This window comes from Ictidomys tridecemlineatus, chromosome 6 (genome assembly GCF_052094955.1).
Source record: "Ictidomys tridecemlineatus isolate mIctTri1 chromosome 6, mIctTri1.hap1, whole genome shotgun sequence".
Lineage (NCBI taxonomy): Eukaryota > Metazoa > Chordata > Mammalia > Rodentia > Sciuridae > Ictidomys > Ictidomys tridecemlineatus.
The window spans coordinates 16,875,362-16,891,579 of record NC_135482.1 but is presented as its reverse complement, the minus strand read 5'-3'; the positions used below and the strand labels follow the sequence as shown (position 1 = coordinate 16,891,579).

Here is a 16,218-nt window from a genome sequence, read left to right as displayed (position 1 = left end):
ATCTGTCCCAGGCGATAGCTGGCCCTTTGTGCACAGCTGAAAAGTTTGCTCCTATCTGGCAGCTTATAAATCCCAGCTGGAGGACTGGGGACAAGGCTCTGAGATTGTGAGGAGGAACAGACAGGAAATCTGGTGGGCAGGGGATTTTAATATAAGATACGGCTTATCACATAGACCATATCCCTCTAGCTGGGCATCACCTAATAATCCACACACACTCTGGCACTTTGTACTGATCTGAGCTCATAGTCTTCTCCTTATCCCCCAGGCTCACCCCACCCCAAGCTTCCCCAATCAATGGCTAAACAGCTGCTTTGATAAAATGAGCCTCTGAATATTGCCCTGCAAAATGCAGCTGTGCTTCAAATGAGCTGACTGGGTGAGCTGGAGATGACAATCAGGGTGAATTCGATGGAGGAATAAGGGGCCCCCACCCATGGAAGGTAAGCTGAGGTGTGAAATAAAGTGTCCCTTCCTCTCTCAAATTGTCTTTAGTTGGCCTTCCTACTTGGTTACTCCCAAACTCTTATCCTTATGCTAGTCATGGTCAGGGTTAAAAGACTGTCTCCAGAAGGTCCCCACTTAAAAGCCTACATTCAGTTGGTAGGGGGTGCCACATTAAACTCCTCCGCCCTGGCACTTCACCTATTGTTGACTTTCCAGGTGGCCCACAAACCACCTCCATGCCCAGCGGGACTTCATACTGCTCTTAAGATTGGGGACACCCAGGCTGAACTGCTGTCCCCCTTGCGTTCTCTTTCCTGTCCTCTCTTCTTTGCTGAGACACTACCAGCCTCACCTGGCTCTCTTATTTCATTCCCTGACACTTCTCCCAGGACCCTGTTGTGTTCATTGTCCAGGTTCTATTGGAAATTTTTTTAAGAGAGAGAGAGAGAATTTTTAATATTTATTTTTTAATTTTCGGTGAATACAACATCTTTTATTTTATTTTTATGTGATGCTGAGGTTCGAACCCAGCACCCCATGCATGTCAGGCGAGCGTATTACCGCTGGAGCCACATCCTCAGCCCTCTATTGGAAATTTTGATCTCTTCTTTCATCCCTACAAATGACCCCTCTTAGCCCTATTGTTGCTATATGGTATGATTGTCTTTCCCTTTACCACCAAACTTGTAGAAAGAAGCGACAGTAATCTGAAACAGTGGACTCTACCCCCCAGTGGCTAATAAACACTTGAAGAACTGAATATTAAATTTTCTAGTATTTTAATTAATTGACATTCCAATTGCTCCTTGTGACTATTGACTCCCAGGTGGAGTTGAGGAGCCCTGAAGTTCTGTCTCTTCTTTTTGCTCCTCTCTTCGAAAGTTGTGCCTGTCCCTCTGCTCTCTAATAAGACTACAAAACAGACCCCCCCCCCGTTTCCCCTTCTGAGGATCCACCTATACCAGGTCTCTCTCCACACCTGGACCTCAACCTTTCAGATCTCCTCTTTCCTGTTGGACGTGTGCACTTGAAATGCGTGTCTTGCCAGGAACGTTCAGAGCAGCCTCTGATTTCTGGGCCTCTGCTCTGCTGAGAAAGCCTGAAGAAAGGCTTCCAGGTCACCTGTGATTCCTCCGATGCATTTCATGTCTACAGTGCTCTCCTTCCAGACCAGATTTTTTTATGGAGCCCAGCTCAAGGGAAGAGTGTCCCAAAGTGCTCTTCACTCTTTCCCATTTTCAGACCAGAGAATGGAAGAGGAAGGAGGAATTTCAAAAACAAATGATGACACTTTGGGAAGCAATGGATATGCTCACAATCATGATTGTTGGGGTGATGGTTCAGGGATGTATACCCCATGGCAAAACCTGTCCTATTTCTGTGCCTTGTATGTCTGCGATTTGTTTTATGCCAATTACACTTTAAAAAAGTTAAAGTGCCTAGCTTAAGTCTATTTTACGTTTAAAAAAAAAGAGGAGAAATACATGGTACAATAGCCCATCATCCTGTGGGGAGGGGGTTCTTTTGTTCTAAAATGTCTACTACCTGCCCTGCTTCCGTTGGATATGTAATAGAATCAGTGTTTCAAATAAGCAAATAGGTGGATGAGAGGTGGGAAGTGAGAGATGATAGAGTGTTGATTTTATGCATCAATTTGACCAAGAAATGCACAAGTAGCTGGTAAAATATTATTTCTGGCTATGTCCATGAGGGTGTTCCTGGGAAAGACTAGCATTTGAATCAGGAGTCTGAATAAAGAAGTTCAGCCTCAACCGTGTGAATAGGTATCACCCAATTCATAAGAACAGGGTAAAACAACAGAAAACCAAGGGAGGGCAAATTTGCCCTGTCTGCTTGAGCTGGAACAACCCCCCTCTCCCGTAACTGGACATTGGAGCTTCTGGCTGTGGGCCTTGGGTCCCTGGGACTTACATCAGTTCCCTCCTCCACCCCTGGACCTTGGGTCTCAACTGAGAGCTATACCATTGTCTCCGCTGGTTCTCAGCTTTTCAGCTTTTCAGATTCTGACTAAATTGCAACCAGCTTTCCTGGCTCTCCGGCTTGCAGGCAGCAGGTCTTGGGATTTCTCAGCTTCTAAAATCATGTGAGCCAATTCCCATAATAAATCTCCTCATATAGCTCCTACTCTCTGTTTCCCTGGGGAATCCTGATTAAGAGATGATTGGATGGATGGATGGATGGATGGATGGATGGATGGATGGATGGATGGATGGACCGACGGACAGACACACACACACACAGGCAGGCAGGCAGGCAGGCAGGCAGGCAGAGCATATCCAAGCTAATCAATTTGCAGGCACATCTGTATGTCTACAGACCTTCCAGGTGAAGAGGTGCTAAGTTAGATACCTCTGGCACATGGCAAAACTGAATACTTAGTACACACATCAAAACACTTGATAGGCTCCTCAACCTTTTAACAGAAATCCCAATTTCCTGAAACCTGAAGGGTTGTAAAGATACCAAGTAATTGTCAGATTCCATCTCTTGCCACATTTTAGCCTGGGATACGTTACCTTCCTCTAACAGAGAGCTAGACAAAGAATAATGTTTTATTGGATCTCATTATAGAATGATCTCAAAGAGAGGGGAATGGAGAATATGCTAAGCACCTACTATGTGCCAGGCACTGTTCCTGGTGTTCCATATGCAAATTCCTATCTAACCCTTCATTCTGCCCCAGTGTAGTGTTAATACCCCATAATATAGACCAAGAAGATGCTTAAATAAAGTTAACCAGAAAGTTTGTGAATTAGAAAACACCAGCTCCTTTAAGTTTCAAAAAGATTTAAAAAAAAAAAAAAAAAACAAGAACACTGAGTTTGAAAGATTGTGTGTGCCTTTTTCACATCTGTCTATAAAAAACAAGCCCACACTTAAATTCCGGGATGGAAGCTGCAGACTGCATGCATTAAATTAGAAAGATTACATCAGTTTCCAAGGGTCGACACTGATAGCAAAACCTCATTGTCCTGTCACCAGGGTCTCTGCTCTCCTTCTAGATGTCAGAAAGAAAATAACCAGACAAGTACTGGGGCAGATTTGAAGGCACTGTGTGAGAACTCTTTGCCTCCTCACCCTGTTTACGACTTACATTATGCATCCACCACAAAGTTACAAGCATCTGTCAGAGTTGTCCCACCATTTACAAGGTAAAAAGAAAATACGTAAATAGTATGAGATTTTAGCACAAATCTAAATGGAATCATCCATTTTCAAAAATATATCAATGGATGCTGCCAACATGGCTTAACAAAATAAAAAAATCTAATGCTCACCAATAAAAACAAATCTCTTCTATACAAAGAACCCCACAAACAATTTCCCAGAATGTATTCCTATAAAAAATGAAACATACAATATAGACTTTTAATTTTTATAGGCATTTAAAATATCACAAAATCAATTTCTTTTCATGGACTTCTTTTTACTTTGATAAAAATAACCCAATGCATCAAAATTAAAACTTTGCTTTAGCTGGGCATGGTTGCTTACACTTCTAATCCCAGAGACTCAAGAGGCTGAGGCAGGAGTATCACAAGTTTGAGGCTTGCCTCAGCAACTTAGGGAGGCCCTAAGCAACTAAACAAGGGCCTCAGAATAAAAAAGTAAAAAGAGTTGGGGGATGCAGTTCTTCGGCTCAGTGGAAAAGCACCTCTGGTCCAATCCCCAGTACCAAAACCAAAACAAAAAGAAAAGCATTGCTTTAAAAGGAAAACATGCTAAAATAAAATATATTTTTAAATTAGACTACAAAGTTTTCTGTTTCAAAAAAACCTATTTATAACAGTAATTATGCAATTGAAAGGTCTTAAAAGAAGTAATCTGGTGAACCGAGGAATATTTCCTAACATGCATTTTTATGGCATTTCAGAAGCCTGAGATTTTATTAATGCCCCAATTGAAATATAAGGAGAAATATCTGTTTTTCTCTGGGCTGTTCATTTTAATGCTACAGCCATTGACCTGGTACCATATCAAGCACTACCTGAATGTCCACATCTAGAGCCAAAGACACATATCTTTTCATCTAAGGAACAATGGCAAAGCTCAAGCATGTTACCAGATAGATATCACCTGATGTGACCAAAAGAGAGAGAAGCAGAAGTCTTTTTCCATATTTGGGCAAGGCTAAGTCATTTTCAGCTGTTTCCATCTTTCTTGTACAACAAAGATGGAGGCCAGGGCAGCTGGATGTTGGATCAAGATATAGAAGTCCTCCTGACCTCAACCACAAAAGTGAAAAATAATCTAATTCCAATTTCCTAAGCTGGGTTCTCCTGGTGCAATGAGAACACCAGCTGAATGTCCATGTTCATGGCCAAAGAGGGAATATCACTGCACACGGAACTTCTCCATGCAGAAATATCCATGAAAACTCTGCACATGGGCTGATCAGCAAGATACACCCCAATTCTATTCCCTACTTAGAAAACTCTGAGGGCTTGGCCCTGATTCCAGTCGATAATGATATGTCAATCCCTGCTTTGCTGCTGGTAGCTCCTTCTTAGAGAAAGTGGCCCACCCACACTTTTGTATCATGTCACCATCTGCCCTAACATGGAGCCTAATAGGGCTACCAACTGCCTGGAAAGTCTAGAAGAGGACATGGCAAATTTGTGACTGTGCATGACAGTGTGCATATGAGAAGAGAAAAAAAAGGTGTTCTACCGAAGGAAAAGACGAGGCAGAAAGAGAGGAAGAATACAAACAACCCTGGAAAAAAGGCCATGCAAAAAGATAATTGAAATTACAATTGTATATTGGAAAGGACATTAACCTAGGAGAAGGGACATAGGTTTCGTTTACAATTGGCTACTGCTTATGAGTTATCTCTGGTTAAATCATTTCACTTCGTTTGATTTAGTTTCCAGAATGGCAGTCCAGCCTAAGTAGCTAAGACTTCAGCTCCTTTGGGATCAGGCAGAGTCTGAATCTCTGATCTTTACAAGTACTGTGACCTCAGACGTTTGACTTTCTCTCTTTGCCTTCAAATATTTTGCATGCGCAAATGGGAGTATTAATTACCCTCTTTTTAAGGACTTGGGAGAATTAAATGAAGATACAACTGGTAAAGCAATTAGCACAATAATGAACATAAATCATACAGGAAAGGAGGTATTCGATCCATAATAATTAGGAATTACTTAGCTCTCCTATGTATGTTTTCTCTTCTATGAAATGGAGATGGAGTACTTTACTCATAGGGTTGCTGAGGATCAAGTGAGTTAATACACACAAAGCACTGAGAGGAGTTCTTGGCACATAGCAAGGGCTCAATAAATATTTTATCACTATTATTGCTGTTGATGATGTCATTATCATTACCATCCTCATCATCTTCTTTATCATCATTAGCCAAGTGCCATCTAGGACTTGGCAGCATCTTTACTATCATCACTTTTGCAGATTAAAACCAGTTAATCATAAAATTATGAAATTATGTCCACCTCTGCGCAGAACTTTGTCATTCTTAGATGCTGAGCTAAGGCTACTTTTTGCTGATACGCCTATTAAATATGCAACAAGAGCAATAGTTTATTTCAGTGAAATTCTTGGATTCTTTAGAGACAAGTTTGTGATTATTCATGAAAAGAAAAAAAAATTAAAGCAACCTAAATGTCCCACAAGAGAGAAATGTTTAATATAATGATAGTTAAGTCAACAGCACATAATACTGTTAAGCATTTAAAAGAAAATGTTGGGAAGTTTATTGAACTGAACTAGGAAGAGATATAGAAAGATAATGTAATGGAAAATTAAAGAAAAATATAAAATGGTACACACCCTAGGATTGCAAATCCGTAATAACTATGCACACAAGGAGAGTTGAGATAAGTCTTAGAAACAGTAAATTTTGTCGATTTATGAGTATCAGAGAACTTCTCCCTCCATTAGTCATATACTTTCTGGAGTATAATTATAGAAATAACTCCAACATGCTCTATTAATTTGAATCCTCCAATGTTAACTATAGGAAATTTCACAGGAAAAAAACATATTTTTGTTGTTTTCACATAGAAGTGGATAACAATCCTCAGTGGTTTTGAATATAATCACCTTCATTAATTACATGCCATTTAGATATTAAATTAGAACTGATCAAAGGCTAAATCTTTAAATAAATAATAGTATCACTGCTACAATTATCAGGTTAACCCATATTAATTCATTATATCACATAACTGTAGTGTATGAATGAATCAATACCATAACACTATAACTTAACTGTATGTAAACTGAGAACTGTAGACAGTTATGGTGTACCACATGGTGTTTTAAAATATATATACATTGCTCCACACCATTGCCCCCAGAAAGCAAGAATTGGTGGACAAAAAGAACCATAAAAAGCACAACCACCCTATGATTAAGTAAACTGACTTTTTAAGGTAGGACATATACTATTACGATCCCTGCCTTCCATCCTGCCTGTATGCGGGAAGAAGTAAGGAGAAGGGCAGTTGTAGTCTATTCCAGCAGTCAGAGACCCTAAAGGTAAAACATTAGGTAGGTGAAAAGCCTCATGGTAACAAATGTTTATAGGAGTTATAGCCACTCTTACAATCTGTGGGCACTAGAAAACCAGACAGTGGAGGAAGATCCACCTTCTCATGAGACTATAGGCAGAACCCTGGGAATAGACCTGGCCATAGGCCTGCAACGTACCTTCCAATGGATAATGAACAGAGGCAAACAATATCTGCTCTGCATGTCCTCCAGAAACACCAAGGCCCAGAAAGACTGCTGCTCACTACAAGAGGACAGAGTTCTAATTTATATAATGCTATATATAAATGTAATATATATCATATATACATGGGTATGTGATATATATTTATACAGATAGATTGATCGATCGATCGATCGATCGATCGATAGATAGATAGATAGACAGATAGATAGACATCAAAATAGGGAAGAGAATACATCATCCCAAAGACTCAGAAAAACCTCCTACAATCAGTCATTTGGAATCCTTAATGGAATAAAAAAGACATAACCTTACTGAACAGGAGCAGAACCCTACAACAGAGCAGGATAAGGTGAAATGACAAGAGCTTTAGATGATCAAAAACAAGATGTGCAGCAAAGAAATTAAAGACCAGTGGCAAAATGGATGAGTACATGCAATAACCACACACACACACACACACACACACACACACACACACACACACCAAATCCTAGTAAGGTGGATACGGCAGATGCTGTTGGTGCAAACAGAAACCATGTTTTCTGCAAACGGAAGCCATCTTTCTCATGTACCCATACCTTATGGAAGGAACCCTATTCCCAGCTCAGGAGAAAATCCTCCTGGGAAAACTCCATTCCTCTTCCCATGACTAGTTTAGAGGGGCACCTGTAACCTGTTGAAGTCTATGAGGTCTGAGGTGAGGTCAGCTGAGGGCTCTCAGAACAGTGCTCACTGAAGATGATACACCGGAGAACTCACTGGAGCTTCTGGAACATGAGGTCATCTTCTAAGATGAGGGAAACTAGACAAGGGTGGGGCCTCGACACTGGGCACAGCAGCCTCTGTTGCATTTGACTGATCCTGATGTGCATGGCGAACTTGAGAAGCTCATCCTTAGTGAAGAAAACAGGACAAGGAAATGAAAACCAGGAAAAAACAGAAAATATGGAGGGAAGAGAAGGACAAATAGAAATGAAATGTAAGAAATGTAGGTGTTCCTAGAAAAAAAAACTAGGGAAAGATGTTTTGGTTTGGACATGAGGTGTCCCCCCAAAACATGTGTGAGATAAGGCAAGAAAGTTGAGAGATGAAATGATTGGGTTATGAGTGCCTGCTGTGGTTTAGTAGTGGTGTCCCCCAAAAGCTCACATGTAAGACAATGTCAGAAGTTTGGAGGAGAAATGATTGGGTCGTAGCCTTAACCTAATCAGTTGATTGACCTCTGATGGGATTAAATGAGTGGTAACTGGAGGCAGGTGGGGTGTGTCTGGAGGAAGTGCTTCACTGGGGGTGTGGCTATGGGTATATATTTGTATCTGGTGAGATCTCTCTCTCTCTCTCTCTCTCTCTCTCTCTCTCTCTCTTTCTCTTCCTGATGCCATTTTCCCAATTGCTTGCCTTTGCCATACCATTCTGTCATGATGTTCTGCCTCCTCTCCAGCCCAGAGCAATGAGTCCATGGATTAAGACTTCTGAAAGCATGAGCCCCCAAATAAACTTTTTCTCTTCTAATTGTTCTTGTCAGTCTTTTGGTCACAGCAGGAAAAAAAGAAAATCTGACTAAAACCAAAGAGCAACTGACATCTATGCAATAAGCAAAGATGTTATTGCCTAAAAATAACTGAGGTTAAAAGTAAGTCTGGAGAATTCAAAGTTAAAGAGCTCCCTGTGTTTTGAGAAAAATTAATTTAAGATTTATATATTGGCTTGTGCTAAACTATTTGGTCTTTCTTCAGAAAGAAAAACTGGTAACAAAAAGAAGAAAAGCTGTGCAACTATCCAAGAGAAGTTACAAACGTCTACCTCTGTACAAAAATAAGATTGGGACTGTGCTTCTTTGTATGCAATTTTAAATTCGAGAGACAATGGACAATCATCTACATACACCAAATAATTTTGGTTCTCATTAAGTTTTCATTCACATAGCAAAACAATAAAAAAATGCTTTCTTATGATATGCAAGGGATCAGAAAATATACCAAGTAAACGTGTTTCTTTAAATTTTTCATTGAAAGTATCCAAATTCTAAATTACATAAAGACTGAGGAGCGAAGCAGCATTGGGAATAAGCATAGTTAATTAAGCTTCTTGTTTTGTAAAAGAAGGTGTCAAAATATACTTTTTTACAAGTTTTCTAATCAGAGAAATATAGATTGGAGAATATTCTGGAAAATGTTGAGGGTAGTGACTAAGATAATGACCCTATTATTGTCTACCATGTTACCATGAGAAGAAAATGTATCATATCTTTCCTTAGGAGAAGATTAATACTGTTTCTTAGGAGAAAAGGTAAATATGTCTCTGATATCAAGATGAGCAAGACTTGCCATGCATTAAAATGAAATCAAGGTGGATTTTGAACAAGGACTTCTTGGTCATGTCCCTCTGAAAAGTGTCTCTGGGAGTGAACAGGATGGTCTACCACAACATACGCTGAAGACAGTAGTATAATGGTTAGTTAAGAGTTGATTCTGAGGCCCAAACTCAAAGTCTGAAATGTTAATTTTAGGAACAGTTGCAGGGGGTTAGTTATATGGTGATTAAATGAGCTAACACATGCAAAGCACTGAGCAGAGTTAGTTAATGACAGAAATGTTCAATAAACATTACCTATTATTATTATCGCTTCTATTTAATCTTTTTAATGTTGGAAGAAATCGCAGCCCACCAGGCGTAGCTTGTAGCTACTTTTAGTCAACACTGCTTTTAGGACAACACTTCTCAAATATACACCTTAGCCACATAATGTACTAACAGTATTCTGCTATGAATACCTTGTAGAATAGCAAAATTAATTTCTTCTTAAAAAGCAGAATCTAAAAGCAGATGGATCATGGTAAACACTTAAATATCACCTGAATTTCTCAAATACTTCCTGTTACAGTATGCATTTCTGTAAAGTGAATTAGTTCATCGTTGGTAAATAAGAGAAGACATCAATATAATGTCACGTTTTTCATATGTAATTTTTCTCACTATCTTAATGTTTGAACCACTAGAGAAAGTAGCTGAAGGCAACTTGCCCTGCCATAGCAGAACCTAGCATTGCCAGAGGAATAAGGTTGTCCATACCCCCTCAACACCTCATTCTTTTCTACTCCGTTGGATCAAGGGTTTCTATCCTCCAAAGCTGTTGTGCCAGTCTTCCAAATCTTTTTTTTTCATTTTCCCTGGCCTTCAAAATTTGGCAGCCTAGATCCTTCACCTATTTCTTCACATTTATCTCCTTAAAAGAATTCAAAGTGTGAATATACTGTCCTGGTTTGTTACAGGAAACTCAACATACTTTTTAGTCAGAACTTTCACTGAGGTTGTTATTATTTTGTGGTATAACAAAGATACACATGTTGTTATTAATCAGCCCCTTCTGATTTTTACTACTTTTGCACACTATTTTACAGAATGTGGGATTTCTCAGAAAACTATAGATCATATAATAGTAGAAACAACTAATTCCTGAAACTAGCCATAGCCTTTTCCTTCTGCCTCCTGTCCCTGTCTGTCCCTTCAAATGCCCCATCCAACCCAGTTTTATAGACAGTTGTAAAGAAAGACCTCTTGGAGGTCTTCTGTCTATTAATATCTGGGGAAGATAGCAGAGTATATTCAATATTTGAAGTGACAGATGTCACAACAAAGCGATAATCAATGATCTCTCTCCAAGGCCAGGTACCAGGCAAAGGACTTCTCATGCATGCTGAAAACAATGTAAGGATTATTCTGTAAGAAGAGTTTATTTTAAAAGTATATGTCTATAGAGGAAGCTCAGAATTCACTACTCAAATGATATTTAATAGCAAAGTCATTGAATTTTGCAGATGTTCTTTGATAATGAGTAATTCATGATTCAAGGCAACCCCACATTTCTTGAGTAAGCATGGATTCACACTTCTAAGACATAATGCATTAGGATCGAAGAAGATGGGCTAGTTTAATGTAATCCACTAACCCAGACTCAGAAGTGATAAATTATTTAAGTCCCAGGGTGTCTTAAAATGGAATGCTATTTTCAATGAGTTATAAGGAAAGCTTAGTGGTGGTACCATGCTGAAGATCAAGGATAGTATAAGCCCTCTTGTAATTTGATTATGTCCAAAAATGGTCAGTTAATAAAAAATTAGTCCAGCAAAAAAAATTTTAAACATTTTAATTTAAAACATATGTATGTTCATTTTTACCATTTTTTAAATAGTGAGCCAATGCCTTATCTTTGAACATGTGCCTGCTGATGGAGTTTGAGTTTCCTTTCTTGAAAATATAGCATTCAGAATGCCTAGCAACAATTGCATAGTAATGGTAACTGATTTCCATTTCCTGAAGTTCACTTAATTTCTTCCTAAAAAGTATGAAGTATTTCAAAAAAATAATTGAATGCAAATTCTTTCTAGATATTAATAATTCATTTCTAAATTCTTGCAGATGTCTGAAATTTAACAAATTTAAATCTGACTTAGAAAACATTTCTGAAGTACTTGAATTAATTTTCAGATAAGTTTTCCACTCATCTAATATTTGTTATGTGAGCATAACAAATACAACTGTCATGAATGGTCATGGAATACACAGCTTCCTCTTGGCAAATATGCTACTCAGTTAGGACCAGCTAGGCAAACCCCAGAGCAGCTTATCGCCATTGTGCTGGAGTGTCTGAATGTTCTACAAAGGAAATGGAGAACATTTATTAATTCAGAGGAAATGAAAGACTAATTAAGTGAGATTTTCTAATAGAATATTTAGTATAGTCTGGAAAACCTAGAGCTTAAGGCTAGTTGCAACCCAGATATCAGGTGTCAGAGCATTGATAAGATGCTTAGAGTTAAAAGATAATATTAGAAATGACCTAGTCCAGTGTCTTTATTTAACAGAGGAGTAATTTTTAGCCCAAAGAATGTGGGTGACTTGCCCAACCCAGACTTCCTCACTATAGAACCTAAGTTTTTACTTCTAAGTAGGTGCTGATTATTCTCCATTTTCTGATGCATCTCCTGTAACTACTTTCTATTCTTTTCTGGAAAGATCTGTGCCTCATAAGACTTGTCTCTGTGGACTGTGACACCTAAGCCCCATTCCCAGTGGCTGGGCTTAGGTAAATGAGGCTCTAAGAGGAGAGCAGAGGATTGCAAAAGAAGAGAAAGGTATCTGTTCTCTCTCCTCCTGCTTCCTCCTTGTCTTGCCTCAGTTAAGGTAGTGGACATCTTCTTCTTCCACCTGATTCCAGTCAGGCATCAACTGTGTGACCCAGCTGTGCTGGTAGAAATATTTAGAAAAGTAATGGCCTCCCACTGATTCTAGTCCTAAATATTTTACCAACCCACTCTACCTCTCTGCATGTTATCCCTTCATTAAATTATTTCCTGTGGAACCCTTTAGAAAGTATGCCAAATGTTGCTGGCTAGTCTCTCACGCATACAACAAGTGATTAGACAATTTTCCAACCAAACACTAAATCTTCACTTATTTATTTCTACCAGGAATTTAAGGGCCACAAACACCCTTAATTTTTCCTTAATTTTCAGAAGTTCTATTACAATGTGGGTTAGCAGAGATCTCATTGGGGACTCACTTAGCTGTTTGAATATGTGGTTTTATATCTTTAATCAAATACAGGAAATGTTCAGCTGTTATTTCTTCATATTTTGTATCAGTCCCTCACTCAACTCTCCTTCTAGAACTCCAGCAACACACGTTATCATTTTTGCTCTGATCCCACATACCCCCCATAAATTTTCTTTTTCTTTTTTTTTTTTTTAGACTTTTTTTTCTCTGTTGTTCAGATTAGGTAAATTCTATTGATTTCTCTAAATACTTTGATTTTCACAAATGGAGATGTGAAGACATGTTATTAGAAATATATTTCCTAGACATTTTCCTAAAAATGAATAACTTGCCTTTCTATCCAGAGTTCACGTAACTGAGTCCTCATTTTATAGATCCAAGTTGAACTGTCGTTTTTGCAGGGAGTTGCTTCACTTTACTTATTTCATTATCCCCTTTTACAGTCCGTAGTTGCGTTGTTTATATACTTTAATGGCTTTCGTTTCTGCTTCCTCCCCTAGAAAACAACGTGTCCAAAGACGAGGACCACGCTGTGTTCACTCCAGGGTTTTCACATTCACATTCAGCGAGTATTATTTTTGAATAAAAAGTGAATAAATATATCACATGTCCAAAGAGAAGCAAGTGATAGTTCTTGCCTGCTTTAGTGCTGGAGCTGAATTTGGACCGAGAAGATAGAGGTAGCATGTGTGCCCATATCCCGGAGATCTTAAGATATATAATCCCTCAGGCGAGGAGCCCCTTTGTGGCCCATCTTGACTTAATAAAATAAAATAAAAAAGAAAGCTGACATCCAAAAAATAATTAAAGATCACTTGAAATCTTAATTTCATTCTGAGGAAATACTGGAGAAGGTTCAGATTCATAAGGCATCTCAAATTCTTCCAACCTTCACCCTCTCTTCTCCCTTCCTGTCCCCTTTCCCCTCGTCTCTTTTCTATGTCTCCCCCCACTCTCTTGCCATAAGTACACCCGCTGTCCCCACTCTTCCTCATCCTCTTCCATCCCCAGGGCCCTAAAGCCCTCCGTCAAGCCCAGCTGGCACCACAGGCTCCCTCGTCCTTCCTCTTTGCCCCACTTGATGTTATAATTTTTCTTTTTCTCTTACTACTAGCATTTTATTTTATTATTTTTTTTTTTTGGTTCTTCAATTTTTCTGATTCTTAACTTACCCATTGCCCCAAAATGCATAAGAAAGGCCAAGCAGCTAATGAGGGGCAGAATTCTTTGCTCCTAATTTGAAGAAGCCAAGTGGACTAAGGTAAATGAATTCTCACACAGAGGGAGACTGAGAGAGGACAGTGCTCTGCAGGAGAAAATAAAAATAAAATATTTCAAGATTTTGCTTCTTCTCCCCCCTGGTTTTAGCCCCTCTCTTGATCTCCATCCACTTCTTCCTCTATGCTGTTCCTTCCCTGTGAGGCTGAGAATAGAGGTTTTTGAGCTTCTGAATAATAACCACTCTGAGCTGACATAGGAACTTACCTGCCCCATTACCTCATCTGGTTGAAGAAGGCACTGCACATTAAGAAACACTGAAACACAGGCTGGGAGCATGTGTCAAATTTTTGAAGACACAAATAAATAAGGCTTAACAGACAGGCTTTCAGCAAGAGAGAAGAGCAGCCAGGGTTCAAGTCTAAGTTGTCTCAACTCTGCCACTTGACAGTAGTGTGAAATCCAGTAAGATATTGAACATCCCTGATCCCAGTTATCTTACCAGAAAATGGAAATAATAACGTATCTGTCCCATACCGTCCCTCTGAGGATTTAAACAACGCCTGGCACATAGTCAAATTCAATGAATGTTAGTGATTATTGGCGTTGAATTAGACAAAGACCAACTAGTCTTATCCTGGAAAACAGGGAGGTGTGGGCTCAAACAGGCTCCGGAGAGTTGAGACACATGCATCCACCTAGCCCAGGCCTTTGGCTAATGCCCCTCATGATCAGACACTCTCTACGGAGCCTTTGCTCTCTTGGCATGATACATTTTGCTTTCAGCAAAACTCCACAAAATGTAAGCCGCCCCAAACACCCAGAGTTTTTCTCCATGGCACAGACATTACCATATAGGGACAAACAAGAGTTTTGCATGCTGAAAAATTCAGGGATCCTACCTTCCTGAAGGGTGGACCAGTGGCCCAATTGTCATGTTACTCAGAGAACGCCACTTCTTTGTCCCAGCAGAGTTTCACAGAATTCAAAAAAGGTGGGGGCGGAGGGGGCAAGCACAAAGGCTAGACAGCACCAGTGAGAGAAGGCGACTGTGTTTTATTAATCCATGTGATTAATCCAGCATGCTAGATTCTTTACAGAATCAAAACTTGCGTGGATTTGATCCACATGGATTAGAAAACACTGTGGCATTCACCGCCAGTTCCTCCTTGGCTTGTGCTGGAGTTTAATTCTTCAGAGTCTGGAAGCAACAAAGGAGAAAGAGCATTTATATCGGGACCAGCAGCACAGGCACTTTGACCAATGTCCTCCCCTCCTCTTCTGGGAGACACTTCCTGAATTTCCCAAGAACTAAGCCCTGGGTTTGTATTTCTTTCATTTTCCCCCAAAAGCTGAACAACTGGAAACTGGCCCCCAAATGCAGATTTCTGTCAACCCATGAAAAGTGGTTTTCACCCAGGAGTGAGAGAGCAAATCCCACCCCAAGCTCTTTGCAAGACAGTGGTGAGAATGGTAGAGAAGTATTCCAGGTGCCACTGGGAACCGCCATTTCTCCAGGAGGGTGAGTGCCCTGAAGGAATTCTGTCGGAACGTAAGAGCTTTCTCACAAGCTTTAGTGTGAGCCCTCAGATAAGCCAAAGAAAGAACATGAAATCATCAGGGAAACAGAGAGGGTGCTGCCCTTCAAGGCCCAGGCAGGCCTCATCCACCCTTCAGTCACTCAAAATATAACTCAAAAGTGCCAGGTGGTATGTGTGAACAAGCTTAGACATTACCAAGCCATTTCAACTCTTTTTATTTCACCTGAGAGAAGCAGAAAATGAGTCTTTTCTAGGAAACCTCTGTGGTCTATAACATAGGGATCTCTGACCTTCGGGAAACTTTTACAGTGAATGAATTGAGCTAAGCCCACTCTTACTGCCAACAGAAGGGTAGTAGACAATGAGAATCTCAAAAACCTTCCCAAAGCACATTTGTGCCCCTGAGAAATGCTGCAGTCTCCATTCTGGAGAGGCAGATTGTGGCTTTCATGTAAGATTGGGCCAGTCCAGGTAAACGGGATCCCAGGTCTCCCTTGCACCTTCCGACTGCTCATCTTCCTACTTTCTCCAAGCTACGGTCCCCTACCTACTGCAAAGACCGAGGCCAGTAGCTGGGTCACCACCCATGTGACATTCTGAGGTCACCTGGATGAAGCCAGTCATAAGAAAACTAAAAGTTTATGAGGCTTCATGGATTGATAGAAACAATTTTATACTCCCCAACCCCTATAAGAATTTGTCCATATTTTTCTAAGGGCTACTCCCAGTACCCAGGAC

At 39.9% G+C, this 16,218-nt stretch overlaps 1 protein-coding gene across 1 annotated transcript in view; it reads right to left on the bottom strand.

The window, feature by feature from the left end:
- Positions 1 to 15,126, bottom strand: part of C6H12orf42 (chromosome 6 C12orf42 homolog) — a 48,369-nt gene extending 33,243 nt beyond the window's left edge. Inside the window, exon 1 of the mRNA XM_078052924.1 lies at positions 14,842 to 15,126. The gene's annotated coding sequence lies outside the window, so the exon portion shown is untranslated. The remainder of the gene's footprint in view (positions 1 to 14,841) is intronic.
- Between the last annotated feature and the right edge of the window lie 1,092 nt (positions 15,127 to 16,218).